Here is a 22797-nt window from a genome sequence, read left to right on the forward strand (position 1 = left end):
CAGGGCTGATGGTATGAGACTGGAAGGGCTGCTATAGCAAAGGACTGCAAGCTGACTTAGACAGCAGAAATGTATGCCCTCAAGTTTTGGACGCCAGAAGTCCAAAATCAAGGTGTTGGCAGGCTTGGATGTTCCTGAGGGGGTTGCAGGAAGATCTGTCCTGGCCTCTCCCCTCACTTCTGGTGGTTTGCTGGCCACCTGTGGTGTCCCGGGGCTTGTAGGAGTACCACCCCGACCTCTGCTTCCATGTTATGGCACCCTTCCTATGTGTGTGTCTGCTTCCACTTCCATCAGGGAACCACTCCAAACGACCTCATTTTAACTTAATCACCTCTGTAAAGACTCTGTCTTCAAAAAAGGTCACTTTCTGAGATACTGGGGCTCCAGACCTCAACATATGGCTTCTGGAGGGACATAATTCAACCTGTAATGGCGACTCAGTGAATAGATAGCTGAACTGAGTTCAGAACCCAGAGTCATAAAGCCTGTCGAGCAGGAATAACAGAAGTGGAGGTGATTTTCAGTGAAGTCCATCCCTCTGCCTTGAGTCCATCCCTATGGCCAATAAGGCTTCACTGGGCTACTGGAGAATCTCAGAGGAAGAGATGCTAAAAAACATTCCAGAAGACACAGGTGAACATTCATATAACAGGGCCCTCTTTCTGCCCCTGTCAAGGCAAATGAACCTGCAGTGGTAGAGAACAGGGAGAGAGAAAGTGAGGGACGTGCAAACAGAGTCACAGAAAACGCATGTATTCTTAGTAGAGACAGATTTTCCATGAAGCTAATGAAACTTAATCTTCAGAGCTTTTAAGAGCCTGTAATTAACTTTGTATTCTTTTTTTTAAAAGGACTCCCCCTCAAATTATATAAAATCTGGGTCCTTAACACCAGGATCTGCTCTGCCTCTGAAGAAAATACTTGGACTGTGTTTGTGGCTGAGAGTGGGATAAAAGGATTTCCCACCCCCTTCATATACTTAGGCTCTGCCTCCCCAAAGTCCTGCCAAAGTCAGAAGCCTTGGCCACCAGCACCCACATAAAGCCAGCATGCTTGGTTTGCCCCTTCGTCCCCATCTACATGGATAGGCCTCATTCCCTTCCCCCTGAGTGGCAGCTTCAGAGCCAGAGCAGAGCTCACCCGTCCCTGGGCCGTTACCCCTGCAGCAGGCATGGGTGCCGGGCAGAGTGAGGGGTGGCCAATGAAGTCTGGAGGAGCAGCCGTCAGAGTAAGGAGCTGACTGGACTGGGTGTGGAGGGACAGACGGACAGGCTCACTAGACATCCGGGCCCCTCTCTGCCTGCGGCCTTTCCTCAGGTGGCAGGGGTGCCAGCAGATGCGAAGGGCGGGTCATCCTTAGGGCAGCGCTACCCTGCACGCTTAGCAGCTCTCATTTCTCTGGGCTTTGTCCTGCTTCCCTTTAGTTTCTGGGGTTTCCCTCCTGTTGTCTGATTGCAGAGTGGATGCAGGTGGCACTGCCCTTGGAGAGTGCTGGTTCTTCATTTGCGGGTAATTAATTTGGCAGAGATGGTGGCATTTAATAGCTATGGTTGATTAATCAAAATGTCGACTATCTCATTTCTAAAAGACGGTTTATGGGAGTTGTATTTTTTCTTCTAAGCACGCAGTGTCTATTTGAATTTCCCTCTCTCTTAGATGAGATTTATTTGTACCATTCAGGCAGCATAATTGATGTCTTCTGTAATCCATCTTGCAACTCATGTCCAAGTATTTGAAGAATCCTGGGATTATGGGGCCATTAGGATGAGTGTATTTACTGGTCTGCCTTTTAGGGACTGGTCAGTCAGAACTTCTGTGAGGCAAAGCCAACATTATCCTGTTCTTAAGAGGACTGTGTGACAGGGCTTCAAAAGGTTAGTCATTACTTCAAATTTCTAAATAATCAAATCAGGTAGACATTCAGTATTGCCTAGTGATTCGATGTTATAATGGCTAGAAAACCTCACTTCAAATCAACTAGATATGTATGAAGCCCAATCAACTCTGCAGTCATGGCCTAAGACATAATTATCCCTATTTTGCTGATAAAAGCTTTGAAGCATAAAATGCAAGTGGCTTGCTCAACTTTATATTGACTCAAGCATTAAGCCATAGAACTTAAATGAAATACTTGGTTGGATATCTCTGATCTGAGGTTAAGAGTAGGGCATCTTACAAAGCAGAACAAGAAAGGAGGTAGGAATGTATAAAGAAAAATGGAACTATGGTTAGTCAGGACTCAAGACCCCAGAACTTCAAGCCGTTTCACAATCCACAGCCGTTCCAAGGACTCTTTTAAACTCTTATTTTCATAATAGCATAAGTTCCAGACTCTTTAATTCTCTGTCATTAACATGATTCACTACTCTCCAGAAATTTTTTTCTCTCTAAGTCTGCCCACTTCTCTATTTGCCCATCTAAGAGAAGCTCACTGCCCCCCACCCCACCAAACTCCCTGTTTGAATAGAGGTTTGCCCCCAGTCCCCTTTATAAGGCACAGACAAGCCTCTGGAATAGTTACACCTGGGTCCCTGGTCCAGTCAGGTGTGGCTTGCAGGGGAGTGCAGTCTGTAGCACAAAAGATGGCCAGCCCATTTCAGTCACAGCCAGAGGTGGGGGATCCCTTAGAAGGAGACAGTGGGGAGAATGGGTGCTATGATTAGTCAGCTGTTCCCTCTAAAGAACACACTGACCTAACCTATTTCCCTAGGCAAGTGATCATTTTTGCCACACATGTAGCAAAGGGGCTGATTTAATGTACCTTTCAGCTTCTTTTAAGAGGATAACTCAAGATGGCTGGTGGCTGTGTCAGTTTGTGGGACTTACCTATAAAGCTGCAGGAGAGCTCTGACTCCAAAGGAAGAAAGAAAAAGAAAGTGAGGGAAGAAAATGGTTATCAATTAGAGAGCTGATATTTGTGGTATTTCAGCAGTTACACTATATAGTTAATGCCTAGATGTAGGTCCCCGGGACATACAATTATTCACCATGAAGCTTCCAGTAAGGCTGTTTGTGGCTCAGAACCTGGTTTGCTTCTATAAAACAGAAGATGATAATAGCATATGCCACCTACCTGCCTCTCCTGGGGTGTCTCAAGACAAGCTAACATTTGCACTGTGCTTTGAAAGTCTGGGATGAAAGGTGTGAACAGACTACAAAGAGCCATTGTGCTGGCGATTTACACTGGGTCATGAGACACTCTGGTTTCTTGTCTGAGGCCAGGCCTGGCACAACCGTGGGAGAATGGAGGACAGTGCAGGGGAGGAGCCAGGCACTGAATGCCTTGTCCCAGGAGCAAGGGTCTGTAGGCTGTCACCTTGGGGGAAACCTAACACTGCAGAGAGGCTGCCTCAGCCGGGAGATTTACTCTCTGATAAACTGAAGCGAGTGGGAGCTGTGGCTTGTCTTGTTCTCAGAGCAGAAGATTGGATCTAGTAGAGCTTCTCCCTGGTGTCTTGGTAGAGAAGGTGACAGGCCCAGCCATGCCACTGCTGACTTCTCCCCTCATTCCTTCTCCATGGGAGGGGACTGTCTCTAGGCGGAGGCTTGGAGGTATCTTTGTGGAGGTCCAGGCAGCTGGTTTCCTAAGACATCAGCTTTTATACAATTACCAGTATTTCCTGCCTCACCTCCTTTCCCCAGTCTCTTTGATATTTAATTGCCTCTTTGAGGCTGTGTCTGGTGACTATTTCAATTTACTCCACCCACCATGAAATGGTGATGTGCATGGTGGGCTGTCAGCTGGGAGAGGCCCAGTGCTCTTGGTCCTAACACCTCCCTGGGCATATGCCCACCAGTCGGATATTCCCAAGTCCATGAAAAACCCAGCTCTCTTTATTTCATCCCACCTGCCTCTGAATTGGGGGTCATGACCTTTGTCTTCACCTCCTCACACATACCAATGAAACCTTGATTACTTAGCTGTCTGGTGAATCTGATGGTCATGAAGGACAGCTAGAGCCAGGAAGAGACACTTCAGTCTGGGGTCCCCCATCCCTTACACCTGGGGTGCTTGACAAGTGCCTTTGACCTCTGAGACTGAGTTTTCTCTCCCGTTAAAATGAGGTGATCATGTCTTCTGCCCACTCACAGAAGCACTGTGAGTATCAGATGGTTTAAAGTATATGAAAGCATGTTGTAGACTGTGAACAACTGTGCAAATGTTAGTGATTTTCTTGAAGATGGTCATTAGTTCCCCGACATGTATGGGGTACGTGACACACACACGATAAACTGAACAGAATTTAAAATAGCTCATTAAGTTGATGTTTTAAAATGCTTCTAAGTCATTGAGCAGCAGTGGGGCCTAAATACACTTTCCTGAAGTCCTCACACAGGAAGAAGCACAGGTGGAGGGCGTCTTACCAGCTGTCGCCAAGGCCAGGAGGCCCGTGAGCTTGGCTTCCCGTGGATCCCATTTGGCCCTCTGGCTGTGGGGATCTTCTGCCCACACATGTGGCACCCGGGGCCTGTGCTTGGGACTCTCTTATAGGGCAATGGGAAACCCTTACAAGGCTTAAGACAGAGAAGTCGCCTCATGTAACTTAGGTTTAAAACCTTTCTCAGGCTGGTGTGTGGAACATGGAATGGAGGTGTTTATAGTGCTGTCACGATTGTTCTCAGCTGACAAGCCTCTGAGCCCCCCACCTTCTCTTTGGAAAATTCCCCACCTTGTGGGTCTGGGTGGGACACTTTCCCACCCCACCCGCAGTCCCTCCAGAAGCTGAGCAGGCCAGACACTGCTCACTCAGCTCTGACAGCTAAAAAATGGCCAGTGGTGGTCCACAAGGAACTCCGAATCTAATTCCAGGAAGACAAAGACCTGGGACAAGGCAGATTTGACCAGGCCAGGGGGATAGGACTATGGCAGCTCTTTAGCCTGTCTGGGTTCCTGCTGATTTCTGAGACTAGTTCTACTGCCTTCCCATCAATTTGGTGAGCTTCCCAAGAGATTGCCTATAATCCTCTTTCTGCTTAGCTGGAATTGGTGTCTGTCATTTGCTTCCAATCGAGAATGCTGATGGGTTTAGAGGGGAGGCGTGAGAATGAAGAGATCGCTTAGAGGCTGCACAGTCCACCTGTGAAAAGTGTTGGCGGCTTGGGTTGAGTGTGGGGGTGCAGGTGGTAAGTGAACACCAGGGACTTCCAACGGTGTTGGAGGAGAGGCCACCAGAATTTCCTAGGCATTCAAATGTAGTGAGAAGCAATGCCGAATCAAGGAAAATTGATATTTGGTTTGAAAATGTTTATGCATGTTTGTGTAAGCCTGGAGAAAATTTGGAAGGGAAGTCACTAAACCTTCATCAGGGCTTATGTCTGGGAGCTTTGGCAAGAACAGAAGCTTTATTTCATATTTTATACATAAAAACATGATTTATGTTGTACTTTGTATTTTGTATTTGAAAATGGTAGCATTTGAATGCTTGTATTTTATTTGTCCTGCATTTTGTAAGTAAAATGTAAAAAATACTTTTAAGAAAAATCTTTGGAAAATTTGGGTAGGTATTAGATTAAAGGCAAAATTAGATTAACGGAGAATGTTTGGGTCTGTTGAAGCGATGAGGGGAAAAGTAAAGAGGCTTTCTTGGTAAATGAAAGAAATGCTGCCGTTTCAAAGGGAAAATGGGAGCCAAAGAACACAGATTTCAGTAAGGCCGTCAGCAGTCATTTTACTCTGGAGTGGAAGGTTTCACAACCAAGTGGCAGAGTACCATGTCTCCTTAAAGAGTACTGATTATATCCTTTGGAAATAAAGCTCTGCTAAATCTAAAGCTATGTAGATTTGAGACCAGATAGTTAGCAGCCAGGAGTTTACCTACATCAGAGATGAGCATTCCTGAGAGAGTTTGTGAGGACACCGTCCAGTCTTGCTTCCCCAAGCGGTCTGGGCTTGGTGTTGGGGTGGGGCAGGGGGTCCGGGGGAAGAAGAGCTGGCCTGGGGGAAAGGCCGTGGGAGCAGTGCGTGCCAAAGGTTGTGGGAAAAGACTAGGCTGTCAAAGCCAAGAGGGGTTGTTACAACTCAAAGCTGACTTTAAATCATAAATCAGTCTGCAAACCAATTTGTTTGTTCCTAATCCTGGGGAAGTGAACCCAAAGCACGGCCAAATCAAAATGGGTAATGGGCCAAAAAGCCCAAGTAGGCACAAGAACTGGATGGAGAAGAGGCAGTTCGGAGGACCCTGAGGCAGGCCTGGAACTGGTGAGGGTTGTTATCTGATTATGGGTAGAAAAGCGTCTTGGATAGTGAACTATTCTTGAGAGGCGTGGACACTGTTTCTCTGTCCTGGGGGATTCTTCTGAGATGTGAGGCCTATATCTGAGGAAAATAGGGACATAAATCAGGTTGATTTTCTTCTAGATTCGCCCATCCAGCTATTCACCCACCCATTTAGCAATAGCAGATTATAAACAAACTCTAATAATATACTGACATTAATTCAAGCTAACTTTGGGGGAAACACATGCAAAGAAAAGCATTTTTATGAATGTCAGATAGGGTGTAGGGCAGTGAAGATTAAGTTAAAAAGTGTTATCAACTAGAGGTTCTTGGAGGATCAGCTTTTAAGAAAAGGTAAGAATAATTTGTAAGTAGCATAAAAATGTTTACAGGCAAATGATTACTCCTATGGTTCTTAAAATATGTGCTTTTTCAAGTAAGCAGAGCAGAATTGGACTGTGATTTTGTTTATTGTCCTCATTTACTTAGTAACCCTTGTCTTCGCAGATGGCATAAACCTGACCTTTATCCCAGACAATAACTGAATCAGCATATATAAAAAAAAAAGATTTCCTTTTCATAAGAATTGTTTCTATTAACTCTATCCCAATAATAAGGAAGGTATAGCAGCTGGAAGAAAAAATATATATTTATACTGGCATATGTAAAAACTCATAAGTTGTCTGATGTTTTGAATTACTTCATTTGTGTCTGCCAGAGCAGATACGTCAGAGTCAATAATATTTCAAAGTCTCTAGAATAAAACTGTAAAGTTGAAAACATGACAATATGGTCACTAGGCTTCACTCCAGAAGTTTCATGTGAGTTATGGAGGGCAGTGGTGATGGGAATATTGTTCAGAAGAACGTTTCAGTTTTAAAATTGCCTGAAATAAAGATACCATTTAAAGGGCTGGAGGTTTATCCCTAGGGGCTCAAGTTCACCCTGATGATTAATTACAATCCTGTTTGCCTGGCATTAATAAGCCTTTCCAGGGAACCAGGCCCCTGCCCTGCCCCAACTCTGAAGGTAATCAAGCTTAGTGATTATCCACCACAAAAATAATAGCAGCTCTGGAAGCCTGCCAGAGCCGGCTCCCTCACTCAGAGGCTTTGCATCTTCCCTCTGACCCACTTAGCTCACAGGCTTCCCAGGTGATGTTTGTCTTTCAGCTGTGAACACGCACACACACATATTCACCTAAACCCAAGAGCTTAGCAGAAAACAAGTCCATGCTTGCGGGCAGCCTGGGAAGGCCAGCTGGGACATGAGGAGAGCAGGGAAGGAGGCTCCCGGGGCTGCTCGCCACAGCTCTCTGTTTTCCCCCTGCCAGACGGTTTCCAAGCCCCTTTCAGTTCCAGAACGGCCTGGAGCCCAGGGCAGGCAGCCTGCCCACCAGGAGTGACATCTGTGTCTCTCAGAAGGTTCTCCTTGGCTCCCTGAGTCACCCCTGCCTTCTTGCTCAGGCCTAATGCCTGTGCTGGGGAGCCTCACCTTTAGCTGAGGTGACAGTCCGCTTTCAAACGCAAATCCCCCTGGGAGAGGGGACGGTTGCTCCTCAGGCATCCTTTGCACATGAGAGTGAGTGCGTTTCTGAACCTGGGCAAGCACCCACTGCCTTGGCATCTGTGGGCTGGTGATGTGGAGGGATGAGGCCCTTCTTAGAACAGGGTTAGTGGCAATGCCTGTGGTGATGACTGAAAGTAACTGATGCTCCCCGGAGAGGGCACATGCCGAGAAGATCTGAGGCAGAACTCCACCTCATCCCCTCATGGCAGCTCTGGTCTGGCTTCTGATGGTGGCACAGTAGCTTTTACTAGACAGTCTTCTTACAGAATAGGAGGCAGAGATCGTGTTTGCCACCTCTGCATTCTCAGTGCTGAGCACAGAGTCTCAAATGGGTAGGCCCTTAAGGATTGTTCACAGGATAAATGAAGGAATGAATGGCATGTTGGGTGCGACCTCCCATATAAAGAGAACAACTTTTAGCAAGTTCCCAGCATGCGCACCAAGCCTGGGACCTAGAGCAGTGACACTGGCCGTCCCTTCATCCAGACTTGCAGGGAATTCGGAATCTGCCTTTGCACACTAGGCTCTGGGGCTCCCGGCACTGCTCTGGGGGCTGTGCCAGGGCAGCTGCTTTCCCACCCCATTCACTTCCAAGTTGAGTCTGCTTTTCTTCCAAACCTTTCCACCTGGCTCAGAGCCAGGGAGGCCTCTAAGTCACACTCAGAATTTCCATGACAGTAAATAGACCAAATGAAGCCCTTTCCAGCCCTTGAAAGAAGTGTCTTCCAATCCTGCCGTGTCTGGCAACATTTGTGCTTCGCCCCATTTTGATACAGGCCTGTGGAAGGTCAATGACTCCTTTAAAAATAGGGAAAACATGGACCAGCGCCCAGTTCCAAACCTGCTGACAGTGCAGTTCTCTGCAGCAGCCCACAGTTCCCTGCTGAAGCCTTCACAGGGATTTCTCACAAAGGTCTGCAATCCATTATGCTACAGCTGACTGCTGCATTCAAATGTAAAAACAGATCCTTGGATCAACACCCTATAAAAAGCCAAGAAAAATGTGGTAGTGTTCTTTCCGGGCTCAAGCCAAGAGCTTTTTGAGGGCGGAATCCTTTGAGAGCCTGCAGCCCTGTACCTGTGTGGTTTTCATGGTGACTCGATCAGTTCCCAGTCCCAGCAAGATGCGGAGGTTTTAGGTAGTAGCACTCTCGTTGTGTAGATGAGAACGGAGAGATGCCGAAGGGACCCATCTCCGAGTTATTTTCACAGAACCAGACCTCTGGGGAGACTCCTCTCGGTCTTTCATTTCACCCAGCTCCCTCCGGCTTCCCGCCTGCACTGAACCGTTCTGGAAGATGGCGCTTTAAAGTCTCTGCTCAAAACGTGCTCCTCAGCTAAAATACAGCTGCTTTCTTAAAATAAAGCAACAAGCGGGCTGCCCAGAGAGCCTGGCTAAGCTGAAACAAAAACGAAGTCTCCTCTTTCCCGGGACCGTGCCCGCCACGGCGCCTGAAACCCACTCGGGAGGAAATGTCAGCAGAGCAGGGCCGTTTGGGCTCCCCGGAGGGATGGAAGGAAGATTCCCCTCTCCTCCCTCCTGTCAGCTCGCCACCTTTCTCCCCTCTCGTCCCTCGGCCCTCTCCCACCTCGAGGAATGCCTCCAGAGGGCCCCTAGCGGGAAGTGGCCGGAGTAGCTGTGTAGCCGGGCTCAGCCTGTTTGCTGGGCTGTGACTGTGGCCACACAGGCCTCCCCCACGGGTGCGCCCCCCTAGAGGACGGCCGAATGGCTGTGCCTACGCTGCCCTCTTCATTTGTTCACCTACCGGCAACTACCTTGCTGAGATCATTGTTTTTCTCCTCTGTATTTTAAGCTTTGTGAGCCTCGCTCGCAGCAGGATGATTATCTCAGCTCCAGTCTTCGCTTTTTAGACTGCAGCGAGCCTTGTTTTGGCTGAGTGTGCGGAAGTCACTTTCACTGTGTAAAAAGATTTACTTTACGTGCGCTTCGGCCAAATAGAGTGGACGCTGTGCTTTTGGTCTGTGAGCTCGTGTGCTGCCAGGTGCACATGTGTCTGGATAAACATACGCACATGCACATGCACGCACACACTCTCCCTAGTTTAATTTGATCCACCTGGAATCCCCATTACGTATCGAATCCTGTTCTTGGTCTAAAATTTGGATTTATCCACTGACGTGTGTCCATGTCAGGTGTCAGTGTCTACATGGAATCGCATTCTCTGTGCTCAGCACAGTGCCTGGAACATGGTAGAACTCAATACATGTTGAACAAATTAAGAAACAAATGGATAAATAGTTTCCAGATGGAGACAAAGACTGGGAGAAAACCTGAGAAGGGAGGAAGGCCACAGAGGTGCTGCTCCCTGCTTCACCTTCCGGTGCTGAAGTCAGGGGGCCTCAGGGGAAGGGAGCCACCACCACGGGCTGGCATGTGCCTCCTGCAGGTCCCTGCAGGGCTGTGTCCTTCCAGTCATTGAGGTTCGCTTCAACTGTCCCCTTCTCAGACAACCTTCCCTGGCTACCTTGTCTAAAGAAGCCTTCCTGCCACAGCTCCATCACTTTCTCCCACGTTACCCTGCTTAATTGTCTTTATATGCCTTGCCCCATTTGATATGATTTTACCTGTTTGCTTGCTTACTGTCTGCATTTCCTCTTTAAAAGTAAGCTATTTTGTTTCTGTCCTTTTGCAGTATCCTCAGTGCTTCAATTAGTGTCCAGCACAGAGTAAGTTATCCAATAAAGATTTATTAAGTGGCTAAGTAAATGAATCCTCTTTTGCCTGGTCACAGAAGCCTAGAGGGAGCAATTAATAGGAAGCAGGTAAAAAACTAATAGCTCGGGTTCTCCCAAATTCCTCCTTCCCTTCATCTGCTGCCCTGCTGGGACCCTGGAGTGCGTGCCTCATGCTGTCTGTCCTTGAATGTCCTGTTTTCCTGTTCGAGCAGCTGGTGCTGATCACCAATGCCCTTGCTTCCTAGTGTCCACAGCTCGTTCCTGATGATATGGGCTGGGAATTGTGTGCCTCTGACATGTGGACACCCCTGCTCCCATTAGCACTATTCTGAGCTGATCCTTCCCTGCCCTGTCCTGCTGGCTGCCTTTAAGCCATCCGCTCTTTCCTGTGCTGCACAGCAGGCGCATGTGGAGATGGAGCTCTCACACACCCATGGGGGCTGCAGCCTCTGGGTTGAAAGTTTAGAGCAGCCCCCTCCCCCTGTCTGCCTCAGATGCTGCTCCCTGACTCACTCCTCATCTTCCTGCCACCTGTCTTCTTGTCCTGTTTCCCACGTGAGCTCCTACAAGGGCCTCCAGCTCTGACCTCTGGCTCCTCTCGTGGGCCACAGCTAGGACTCTCATCCTGGTCGCAGTGTGGGCTGCTGACCTATGTTAAATGGCCCAGACCTTCCCATCTGGACTCAGCATATTGGTCTGCTCTGGCTGCCATAGCAAATTACCAGGGGCTGGGGGGCTTACATGGCAGGAATTGATTTTTCATACATCCAGAGGCTGAAGAGTCCAAGGTACTGCCTTAGTAGATTTCATCTTAAGCCCTCTTCTCTTGGTGTGTAGGTGGCAGCCCTCTGCCTGTATCCTCACATGGTGGGAGGAGGAGGGGGAGAATATCCGAGTGTGTGAGAGCTCTGACAGATGGACAGACAGACAGAGGGCTCTCCGGTATCTCTTCTTATGAGGACACTAATCCTATCAGATCAGGGCCCCACCCTTATGACCTATAATCTTAGTTAGTTCCTTACTCCACAGTCACACTGGCTGTTTGGGCTACAACATGTGAATTTGGAGGGGACATGTACATTCAGTACATGGCAGTCAATAAGCTGATTCTAGGGATGGAGAAACTGAGGTTTTGAGGCATTAAGTAGGTCTGACTCCACAGCTAGTCTATCAGCAGCCTATACTGTTTTTTTGTACAATGCCTTTAGTTCTACATCTTTACTTGGCAGCTTCTATACTTGCTCTGGAGTTCTATTGTCCTGAATTCAAGTCTCTGCTATGCAACTCTCGCTGTATAATCTTGGGTGAATATTTTCCCTTCTAGTTCAGGATGTAGCAAATCTTATCTCTGCCTAGTCATTGTCTCCCCTGCAAGGTTATTGTAACTACCCCTATGATTATTGATTCTCAATGACTACCACTCCTTCTCCTTCTCCTGTAACTACTCAGATATATGGAGTCCCTCCCTCCTGTATGCCAGTCACTCTGCTAGGTTACTTTATTTCTACTTTACTTCCATGAAATAACTTTATTTCTATTTAGCTTCTACAATCTTATAGTGTAGGTATTGGTAACAGTGTTATACAGAGGCTAACCAAGGTATTGGAGATCATGAGCTAGAGAGTGACCTAGCTAAGGTTGAATGTACATCTGCCTGATTCTAAAGCCTCTCTCCTTCCCCTGGCATATTTTGAATTTGGGGATGGACTGATAGAATTGCTTCTCTACAACTGACTTCCCACCAGCATGCTGTCAGTGTAGCAGCAAAGACAAGCTGAAATGTATTTAAAAATTTAAGGAACATTTAAAATGTTTTATGCCTAAAAAATTTTGAAGACCTAGTAGTCTAGCTTTTTAGTGGTAAGGCCCTGGCATAGGCCATACTACTTTTATGATATCATGTGTATGAGTTCAGACACCTAAGAGGTCAGAGAAAGAGACTGTGTTTTCTTCTTGTCTGGCTTTCTGTGCAATCACTCAGGATAAGCCCACTGTTTATTTGATAATGATGGTAGTGCCATCATCCTCATTTCTGCATGCTCTGCAGGAGCTTTACACTGTGGGACGAGAGGATGAAATTCTGTTCCAAGTGACCACACCACACCCTGGAAATATCTCTTGGATCATCTCAGAGCACAGGGAACAATGACCACAGTCAGCCTCCTGCAAACATGGGGAGTCGTCTAAAGTGGTGTGTGGGCAGGAGAGGTCATTTGTGGTGCCACATAGGCCTTTTTTTCTCTTTCTATCATTCCTCTTTGCAAGGCACGGGGTGTGAAGCATGCACTGTGGAGGACTGAATGGAATAGGTGCTCACATGTGCTTCTGAAATCCCCTGCTCCCTGGAAAGAAGTTGTGTTTTCTTAAATGTTTTCTGTGAAGAGAGCAATAGGAAGGAAGAACTGTGCACTGCTGACCACGCTCCAGCTCTCTCTGGTTTTGCATTATTTTCGCTTATGAATGGAGAGCTTCATGCATCTCTTTGAAAATGGTCTTTTGATTATGGAAATGTGATTCTCAGTGTTATGAGGGTGAAAGGGGCTGTTAGGCCACAAGAACGGTTATACCTTCTTATTAGAATTGCCTGGGAGGCATCTTCAAATTAGTGCACACCTCCTTTCTCTTGGGAAGAACATTTCTCCGGTTGAGAATTACTGCACCCACAGTGAACCTATGCTACATATAGGAGTGCTTGGGGACAGCCATTAGCTGTGTTGAAGTGGAGAAAAAATTGAAACATGTTGGTCTAACATTTTCATTTCTTGGGGTAACACTGCCTCAATGGCTGGAATATAGAAGTTATTAAATAAATATGTGGAGATCAAGAAGTGTTTTCCTCTTGGAAAGTCGCTGGCATCTCATTGTATTCTTATGTACTGGGTCTTGGTACTGTGGTTTGCAGGTGGACACAGGGCCAGCAGATGCCACCCAAGGCAGGCTTGATGAGATTCTGGGCTTAGCACAAAGTTGGTGAGGAAACTGTCTGGAGCCTGGCAGGCTAAGGGCTTTGGGAGACTCCAGACACAGCCCCTGGCATGGCCCCTGATGTTCTGGGCGGAGGTAAGCGTGAGCTTCTCGTGAGCACTTTGTGGACAGTCAGCAAGAGAGGAAGGGCACTGTGGACAGTGAGGCTGGCAGGCTGACTGTGGGCACGTGAGGCATCCTGTCAGAGATCCTTGGAAATAAAGAGGGCAAGTGGGGTGAGGCATCACTATCACGCAGGTGGATGTTATAAAAGCAGCAGATACTTTTGTTACATAATAGATGTCATGTCAAGTGACATATAATGGCTAGTGTTCAGTCCAGAAGTAAGAGATAAGAGTCTTCTGCTTTGAACCATCCCAACCCTTGCACCGTCAGGGGTCGGAGTTGCTGTTGGCCTCTCTCCACCCTCTTAAGTCCGAGTGGTTGACCATGGAGCTGAACTGCTCCTGTTATTCTGCTTTCAGGTTATTTCTTCCAGTAATTTTCACTGAAGGGCTCTCCTTGGTCTCCCCTCTTAGGTGTTTCCCTTTCAAGAATCACCCGGCCCTCTTCAGTGATGTCTTCCGTGCTCAGCTGCTGCACTCCTTCCTCCCTTGCCTTAGCCTAGCCTGCCCACCCCAGCCACGCCGCCCTCCCAGCATTGAGCACATCTCAGCCTGCTGAGGCCCAGACTAGAGGAGCGAAGGAGCTGACAGGAGGCTTTGCCGCCAGCTCACGTTCCAACAAAAGGGCAAGTCACAACCTTTCCAGGCTTCCTCCCATGCTTTAATCTACACCCTGAGGAGCAGAATGTTGAATTATGGCACCAAAGTTTCAAGAGGAAATGCCATTAAAAAGCCAGGAAAACCATTTTGAGTTGTGGAAGGCTTTGCCCAGGCCCAGCAATCCCTGCAGCCTTTCTGTCATGCAGATCACGCATGTAGGGTGGGTGGGACTGGAGCGCAGGGGTGGGGGTGGGAGTGGGAGTGGGCAGCAGGTTTGGAAAGATGCAGGATTCATGAAGGTTACTGGGATGTCCTGCCTGGCAAGACAAAGTTTAGAGATGGGGTATTCATTCCACAAACACCTAAATTAAGCACCACGTGCAGAGTTGCAAAGAAAAAAAAAAAACGTGAGCTTTTGATGCAACAATAGCAGGGTTTAAGTTGTGGTTCAAATACTAGCTTTGAGCAGGTTACCTCGTCTAGCTCTCTGTTTCCTTGTTGATAAAATGAGGATAAAATAGAACCCAACTGAGAGGGTTGCTGTGGGTGTTAAAAGAGCTACCACACCTAAAACAACTGACACTGAGTCACAATCAATAACATCTTGTTCTATTTTTGCTTGTTCTCCCCTTTGTGATTTATTCTGAAAATTTTTGAAAGAATCAAAGAATAAAAAATCAAATAAAGACATTGAATCTTGGCAATATGCAAACCACTGGATTGAATGAGTAGAGAAGTAATGTGAAAAAAACTATCGTCCTTGACCTTAAAAACCCTCACATTCTAGTGAGTGTTCTGAGATACCCAGGAAGACCCTGGCAGGATGTTGTGATGCTTTTACCATCACCACCCACACACAGAAATTGGGTTTTCTTTGGAAGCGAAGGACATTAGGAATTAGAAACACAGAATGATGGAGTTGGAAGAGGTAGGGCAGTCTTAGAGATGGAAGAAAACTGAGCCCCAGGTTGGGGGACCTCCATACAGCAATCCCCTGGAAGTAAGTCGTAGGGCCTAGACTTGAACCCGTGTCTCCTGACCCTCAGATTATTCCAAGGCTCATAATTGATATGGAAGTTGTTTGTGTGACCTCAGAGAGTGGCGAAATAGGCATTTCTGCTGCTTTTTTTCTCTTGCAGTTTTAACACAAAATTGCAATTGAGAAAAGTAATAGCCAGGCTGAATGAGTAAGGACATTTAAGTTCCTTAAAAGTTTACATGAATGCAATCCCCAAATGAAATGTACTCATCTTTCTCCATGACCTAGGGTAGTGGAGCTGGGTCAGCTACGTGGCCACCCCTAGCTGGAGAATCTATTGTTTAAGAAGTATGGAGAGGGCCTGTTTGTCCATCCAGATCCAGCCTCCGTCCTGCTCCATTCAGCCTGGGGAGGCCACCTTGAGTGTGGGCTTCATCAATGTGCGCCCTCTGTCCTCTGTCTTCAAGTCTGGTTTGGTCACTGGCATGTTTTGGCTGGTGATGGGATGGGGAAAGAGAGTAAGTTTGGGGTGCCTATTCTTCCGGCTTCCTCCCTGTTGGGTCACTGAGAACTGGCCTTAGCATCTGCAGGCTCCTGTAAGGTGCCTCTCACAGTCCAGCTGCCTTCTCTGGGTTTGGGGAACAGCTCCGTCCCCTGTGCTCCAGGATGTAGGGTAGCAAAGGATCCCCACTAAGACAAGCCTCAGGACACTGCGCTATACCTTAGTGGTGTCCTTGAACTCCATCCTCAGTTTTATGACTTGTGCTTTATTAAAGTCTCCTCAAATGACCCATTTTAATGTGTCTTTCTTTTCTCCAGTCACTACTTTGATACCAGGCCTCTTCAGTTTCACAGAAAATAATCATAATCTTCCAAATTGAACTTGAGAGAGAGAGACATGTAGAGGGACAAGAATAAGTTTGTCTTGGAAAGTGAAAGTTAATAAGCTGAAAAGTAAAAACTATCTTTAAATTTTTAACAGAGGAGAAAACATTATTTCATCCAGGAAATTATTTATTTATTCATCTATCATCCATTAAATATTTTTACTGAATATAGAATGCATCTAAAGGTGGACCAGACATGCTCTCGGTTCCCCCAGAACCTGCAGCCTGGCAGGGAGAGGAAACAGGCCCAGGAAAAGTGAGGAAGCCGCAGCGGCTGCAGATCTTGGAGCCGCCTGGGGTCCGCAAGGGTAGGTAGGATTCTGATGCCTCAGGCGGCGTGGTGGAGCATGGGGGCCTTGGGGTGGGGGCAGGTCACGTGAGAGATTCATCTTGTCCACAGCACAGAGGATATGAATGTGTCTGCTCAGTTCTCAGTGACTCTCTTTATTGCATTTCCCTTTAGCTCACAGCAGAGTGGCTCCTAGAAGCCGCTCGGGCTGCCAGTCAGGCCCAGCACTTACTGTGAGGATGCTGGGCCAGGACAGCTTCCCCTACCTGGACACAGTTCATAGAAACCATGCCCATCTCTGGGAAGTCAGAACTTGGTTCATGAGGTATTCAGACTTTCTGGGTAACTGAACCTGGAATCTGAGAACATAGGAGCTGTGAACAGGCCTGTTTTCAGCCATGCAGATTGGGAGGCAGGGGTGACCTATAGAAATATGGACAAAGGGAGCATGTACCCAGGAAAAACAAGAGATGAGGAATGGAGAGAGTTCTCAGTTCTGGTTCCAGAACCTTCTGTAAACTTGACTGATTCCTGCCCTTGGGTGCTCAGAGAAATTTCCCTTTTCCACTTTAAGTAGAATTTCTTGTGCTATTTTGTTTATGAATTTATTTACTGTGCTATTTCAAACCAAAGAATCTTAATCAAAATATTCATGAAAGGAAGCTGTAAGATTTAAAGTTAGAAAGTATGTTTGGGCCAGATATGAATGAGTGAAAAAATGAATCACAACTGGGAGTAAAATAATTCTGAGTTCAAATAGCACCAGAAGAGATTTAGGTTCTTATCAAAATTCCTGTTCCTCATAAAGGCTTTTAGCCCTGAAGTGGGTTATCAACGAATATAGTGGAAAGTCTCCTGTGTAGGATATAAGAAAAGGACAGAGCTAAGCTCAATGATGTTGCAAAAATAGTCATGCCTAGGCAGGGTGAGCATGCAGGAAGAAGGACAGTTGGTTGAAATCTCATACCTTCAAGGCTACATTCTGGATTTATAATATGCTGTGGGAAAAGAACAGAGATTCGAAGTCAGATAGGCATGCATTAGAATGTGGGTTTCTGTTTTAATTTCCCCAAATTTAAAAGGTGGTTGAAAATATGGTTCTTGTGGCTATTAAATAGTATAAGACAGCAAAAGCAATTATCACAAGATTGAGCATGCAACTAGACATCCAAAAAATGTTAATGCTTGCCCTTTTGCTTTTTTTTTTAACAATGTTTAAAAGCCATAATAAAGCAATTACTTCTTTTAAAAAAAAAACCTCACTCTCATGAACCTCAAAGTCATGTGCTTCTTTTTCTTCCTTCTTTTAGCTATTTGTTGACACCTGAAAAATATTTGTTTCATTTAAATGTTAAATGTATCCCTACTGCAATATATCAAAGTAGACTTTTGAAAATGCAGTATCATCTCCATGTTCTTAGGTTGTGAAAATCATTTCACAAATTTTTCTCCACTTGTCAAAAGCTAGGGCTGAGAAATGGAGCCCAGAGCAGCTAAGTGATTTTCCCAGGGTTACCTAACTATTTAATGCAGGGCCTCAAACTGAAACCCAGGTCTTCTATATCACAGTTCCAATCACCATCGTCTATGCCCTAAGATATTTGGGAATTTGGAGATGTTGTAAAGAAAAATGCAATCTCCAGGCAGATTGAGGCAGAGCCAGCATTTCCCTTTTTTCTGTCAGTCTAGGCACTTTTCCTGGCATGGGTCTCAAGATCATGAGGATTTCAGTATCTTCTCTTGTGTCTGTCCCTGGACATCACTGTGGGTGTCATTTTTCAGCAAAACATGCCATGAAGTCACTTCCGACTCCTATTCTTGGTCAGAATGCCTGGAAACTGCAACGACTTCAAATTCTTGGTGTGGCCAAGAGATTGTTAAAATATTGCATCCCCTGGGTGCAAGCAGAGCCATATGCCCAGCAACTCAACTCCTCCCTCTATAAACATGTAGGCACATCTGCATGGTGCAAGTTTACTCTGATGCTATGTCAGGCTCCATATAGCCTCCATTCTCCAATCTGACTCATCCAAGGCTGTTGAATTACTTCCTCGAGCTCCTACTTAAGTGTTTATTCTCCCTGCAAGACCAGAGAGCAGAGAAACAAAGTTTTTGTCCATATTCTAACAGGAGAGGTATGCAGCAGCTCAACAGATAATTTCACAGAGTTGTACCTCTGTCCTGGCCCATATGTTAAAGGGGTTAAACATTTGGATAAGACCTGGAATTCTACTCTAAGGAGATTATGAAATCATGGGTAGAATGAGAAATGTCATTTAAGAAGGCAAAATGCTAAGGGTGTGTGTGATAAAGACATAGAAATTCAAATGATTTTGTGAAAAATGTAGCACAGAGACAGCCTTTGAAGGATGGATAGGATATTATAGGCACAATGACCAGAAATGTGGACAAGGAATGTTCCAGAGGGAGGGGCAAGAGCAAGAACCAGAAGAGCAAACTTTGGGCCATGGGCAAGGAACACTGACTAGTTTAGCTGGACCGAAAGAGTGGGTCATGTGGGAAGGGAATGGGAGATGAGAAGAGCTGGTTAGGATCATATTGGAGAGCAGACCTCAAAGGTCTCTGATCAGAAGAGCTCTTGAGAAAGAGGACTCAAGCATCTCAGATGACCCTGAGGATAAGAACCGTAAGACTCAGGGGTTCCTTCAGGTGCCTCGGAGGGCGGCGTTCCAGTGCAACCTGGGCTGGAGTGGCGATGAGGCTACTGCTCACATGCGGAGTGCCGGGGCCCAAGCGCAGGTGCGGGCCCCTGGGAAGTGCTGAACGGCACTTGGCTGTTTGGAATGTTCGAGTTTCCTTAGTTCTGTAATAGACATTTTTTTGCTAATTCTTTTTTTCCTCCTTCTTGGTTTACTTAGCAGGCTCAGTGAACATGGTACAAGATGTGTTCTTGAGGGAAATCTCACTGCTGTTAAAAGCACAGCACACCACTCCTGAAAGCTGCAACCTGTACAGTTTGAACTTCACCAGCACTAAGAAGGCCTTTTCTCGATGAAAGCCCTTAATTGAATTTTCAGTTTGCCTTTTTGAGTTTATACAAAGAAGTGGAAAAATGTAGAAACAAAGTCACCTGCATGACAAAATGCACTTTGTCAAACTGTTTCAACCAGTGTGATTTAATTGTATGCATTTATGTTGATACTATGAAGGTACTACCTATTACCATGTTCTAGGGGAGAAATCCACTAATCTGAGAGTTATCTAGTGTTTTCTTCTCTAAAATGAAATAGGAAAATGAGACTGTTTTTGAAAAGGGTTAAGTTCAAGTTTAGACTTTAGGGAAGTTTAGACTGTTGATGGCTGGAGGAAGGCCAGGCAACATGATCAAGCCAATCCAGATGTAGAGCATGCAAGCCCAGGGTGAGGACTGTTCCTGCTTTTGCAAAGAGAAGCCCCCAAAGAGCCGCGCTTCGTGTTCTGTCACTTAGTCAAATGTGAATCTTTGGTGCTTTGTAAAGTGCATCATGTGCTAATGTTTTCTAATTTGTTCTGGCACACAGTAGGTGCTCGGTGCATGTTTTGTTGAGGGGATGACTGGATTGCTGATGTATTGGATAATCGAAAAAGGGCTGGCATGTTTAAGTTGATATGCAGGGAAAATACTTGGATATGGGAATCAGAGAAATCGTACAAGTGAGCTACAAGGAACTGGGCGAAGTGTCAGCATTTGGAATGTGTAAGTGGCTGTTGGGGAACGAGGCCAGGGTGGCCTCTTGTGTTCCCAGGGGAGGAAGGGCGACCTCTCCCTCACCCATAGCGTTTATGGGTCAGGAATCACTGGCTGCCTGGAGCTTAGGAGCTACTTTGGTCCCTGAAAGTGCCCTTGTCCCTCATGGCCAGAGTCAGTCTGGGGAGACACAGGATTGAAGCTTCAGATTTGGTTCAGTCGGTGTCTCCCTGTTCCAAAGGGTGATTGTCTGCAGGGTCTGCACTGTTTGCTGTGTTCTTCCTCCGGGGGCAGGAGCTTACTGTCCTCTGGAAACGCCCATGCCCTGTGTAGAGTTTTAGTGTATGCGTACCACGTGCACACATACTATTTTATTCAATCCACATTAGAGTCCTGTTTTCCTCATTTTACAGATGAGTCAGAGAGGTTGCCTGACTTGGTCAAGGTCATACAGTCAGAAGATGGCATAAATAATATTCCTACTCTGGGCTTTTTGGTTTAAGCAAGGCATTTTGTCCCTTGCCACACAGCAGCTCCAGGCTCCATCATCCCTTTGTTGCTGGGCAGGATGGCTCCTGCTTCTGCATGGTGGTGTCAGACTCAAATTACAGGTCCACTACTTTGAGTTGTGTGGCCTGAGGCAATTTGCTTAACTTTTCTCAACCCCCATTCCTTCCTCTGTTGATAAGAATGATGATTCACCTTCACAGGATGGCCCTTCTCTTAACTAAAGAAAAATAGTGTCCTCAGTGCATGGAAAAAACAGACTGAGTTAGATATTATTTGCAAGTCTGAGAACGGCAGGGTCACCTCAGCTGTGGCAGCAATGGTCTGGTGCACGGAGCCCCATATTTGAGAGGGAGAAAGAAAGGCCTGCATTAAAGCCTCGAGTCGGTTAATTTTAACACTGGGACCAAGTCTCCCTGAGCCCCCATTCCTTGTCTTGTAAAAGGCCATCCTAACATCCCTCGTGGGGGTGCTTTGAAGATTCACTGAGATTATGCATATCAAGCTCCCTCTTTAGATTTAATCACTGCATGAATGTTAGTTCTCATTATTAGAATCAATCTCATTATTTCGAATTTAGGCCTGTTAATTTAGACTTTTCCAATTCAGCATAAAATCCCTATTTTCTCCTCTATGAGGAGCAGAAGATGAGAAAAGTCAGCGACGCTGGTGTGCTTCCTGTCCCCCCCTCCCTACCTCCTTCTTGCAGGAGTGTATTTGGGGGCTTTTTCATTGTAGGGCCTTTTGCACAATCCTCCTTTTCAAGCTGAGCAAATCTGCTATAGTGTCCCTTTTGCTTGAGCAGGAAGTCCTGGAGGAGCATGGCTGTTCCCAGGGGTTCACTTTAGGGGATGTGGGAAGAAGGTGGGGGAGAGAAAGAGAAGAGCCCCTAGGTTTGAGTTCATACTGTCCCCAGCCCTTTGTGACATCCTTGGCGTTGTAAGAGTGCTTTGAGAGTACTTGTTGAATGAATGGTTGTGGGGAATTAGTGGCAGGGAGAAGGACCAGACGTGGGGAGCTGGTGGAAAAGCAACAAGTATGGTTGCAGGAGTCAGCTGTTTCCCCTAACTGCTTCCAGACAAGCTAAGGTCAGACTGCTCTGCGAGCTGAACCATGAGGCCAGGCTTCCAGGCCCACAAACAAAATTCACTGTTGTTTTCATTTCTTTGTCTTGCAGATGAATGCATCAGCTATTTGAACAAGCAACCCTAGAACACAAGAGACAAGGCAAATGGATCTGGAGGCTCAGCAAACACATTCTTTTCTTCTAGAAGCTCCAAAGGGCTAATAAACTGTTTACATTTAAATATGACAACGTTCAAGCCGAGTAAGTCAATGTAAATGGGTTATGTTGGATACCTTCTCTTCCACAGCGTCTTCCCGGGGAGTCATGGCATCAGGACTTTCACACAGGAAGCAATTCCAAAGGTGGGAAACGATTTCAAAGTTCTCCTGCCTGGTGGGGGCCCGCCACACTTCTACCCACATTCTCTCTCCTGAAGCAGGCTCCAATCAACGAAGCTATTTATAATCAATATATTTTATTTTACATGTTTGGAATTTGTATCCTTCCAACTTCCAAAAGGATTTAATGGCCTTTCAATGCTTCAAAATAAAATAAGGACATAACGGTTAAAAGCAGAACAGAGAACCTTATAAAATAAGTAAGGGAGCAGCCGTTGCAAGGCACCTGGGATGACCTAATTCTTGCAGTTCTTCAATAAGCTAAACCCCGACTTTGTGGTCAGACCAAAAGGGAGCGCATGTTGCTTCCCTAACTCTCATTGCCTGGTTGAAACAGAAACAAACAAACAAACAAACAAAAAAGAACAACTAAGATACCAAATTATTTGTAGAACTAAACTATTTTCTAAAGCTATAGTTTAAAAAGATTCTATTGGAATATAGTTATGCTGTCAACAATCAAAAGAGAAGTCTGTACACATAACATTTTCCTGCTGACAACTTCTCAGTCCTGGAGCCACACTGACCTTTCACTTAGCATATGCTTTAGCAGGGGCTGTTCCTTTTGCCCGGAATGGTCTTCCTAGCAGTCTATGCACCATCCGCTTGACCCTACTCATCCTTCCAGTTTCCATTGGGAAAGCCTTTCTCCCCACCAAGGCCAGCTGTGGCCAGGCCCTTTTGTGAGAGGGTTTCAGAGTACTGAGTACCCTGCCTTTAGATCACTACATAGTGTGCTTATGCACTGGTTGTTGTGTTTACAGTAACAATAATAATGATAACAATAACTAAAAATTATTGAGTGCCAGGA

The 22797-nt window shown here is 46.2% G+C and overlaps 1 long non-coding RNA gene across 1 annotated transcript in view; it reads left to right on the forward strand.

Annotated features, from left to right (window-relative positions):
• The window catches only part of LOC130680363 (uncharacterized), a 37032-nt gene extending 14993 nt beyond the window's left edge, over positions 1-22039 (forward strand). The window contains exon 3 of the long non-coding RNA XR_008993351.1: positions 21700-22039. This is a non-coding gene — a long non-coding RNA (uncharacterized LOC130680363). The remainder of the gene's footprint in view (positions 1-21699) is intronic.
• The last annotated feature ends 758 nt before the right edge of the window (positions 22040-22797 follow it).

This window comes from Manis pentadactyla, chromosome 13, assembly GCF_030020395.1.
Source record: "Manis pentadactyla isolate mManPen7 chromosome 13, mManPen7.hap1, whole genome shotgun sequence".
Taxonomy (NCBI): Eukaryota; Metazoa; Chordata; class Mammalia; order Pholidota; family Manidae; genus Manis; species Manis pentadactyla.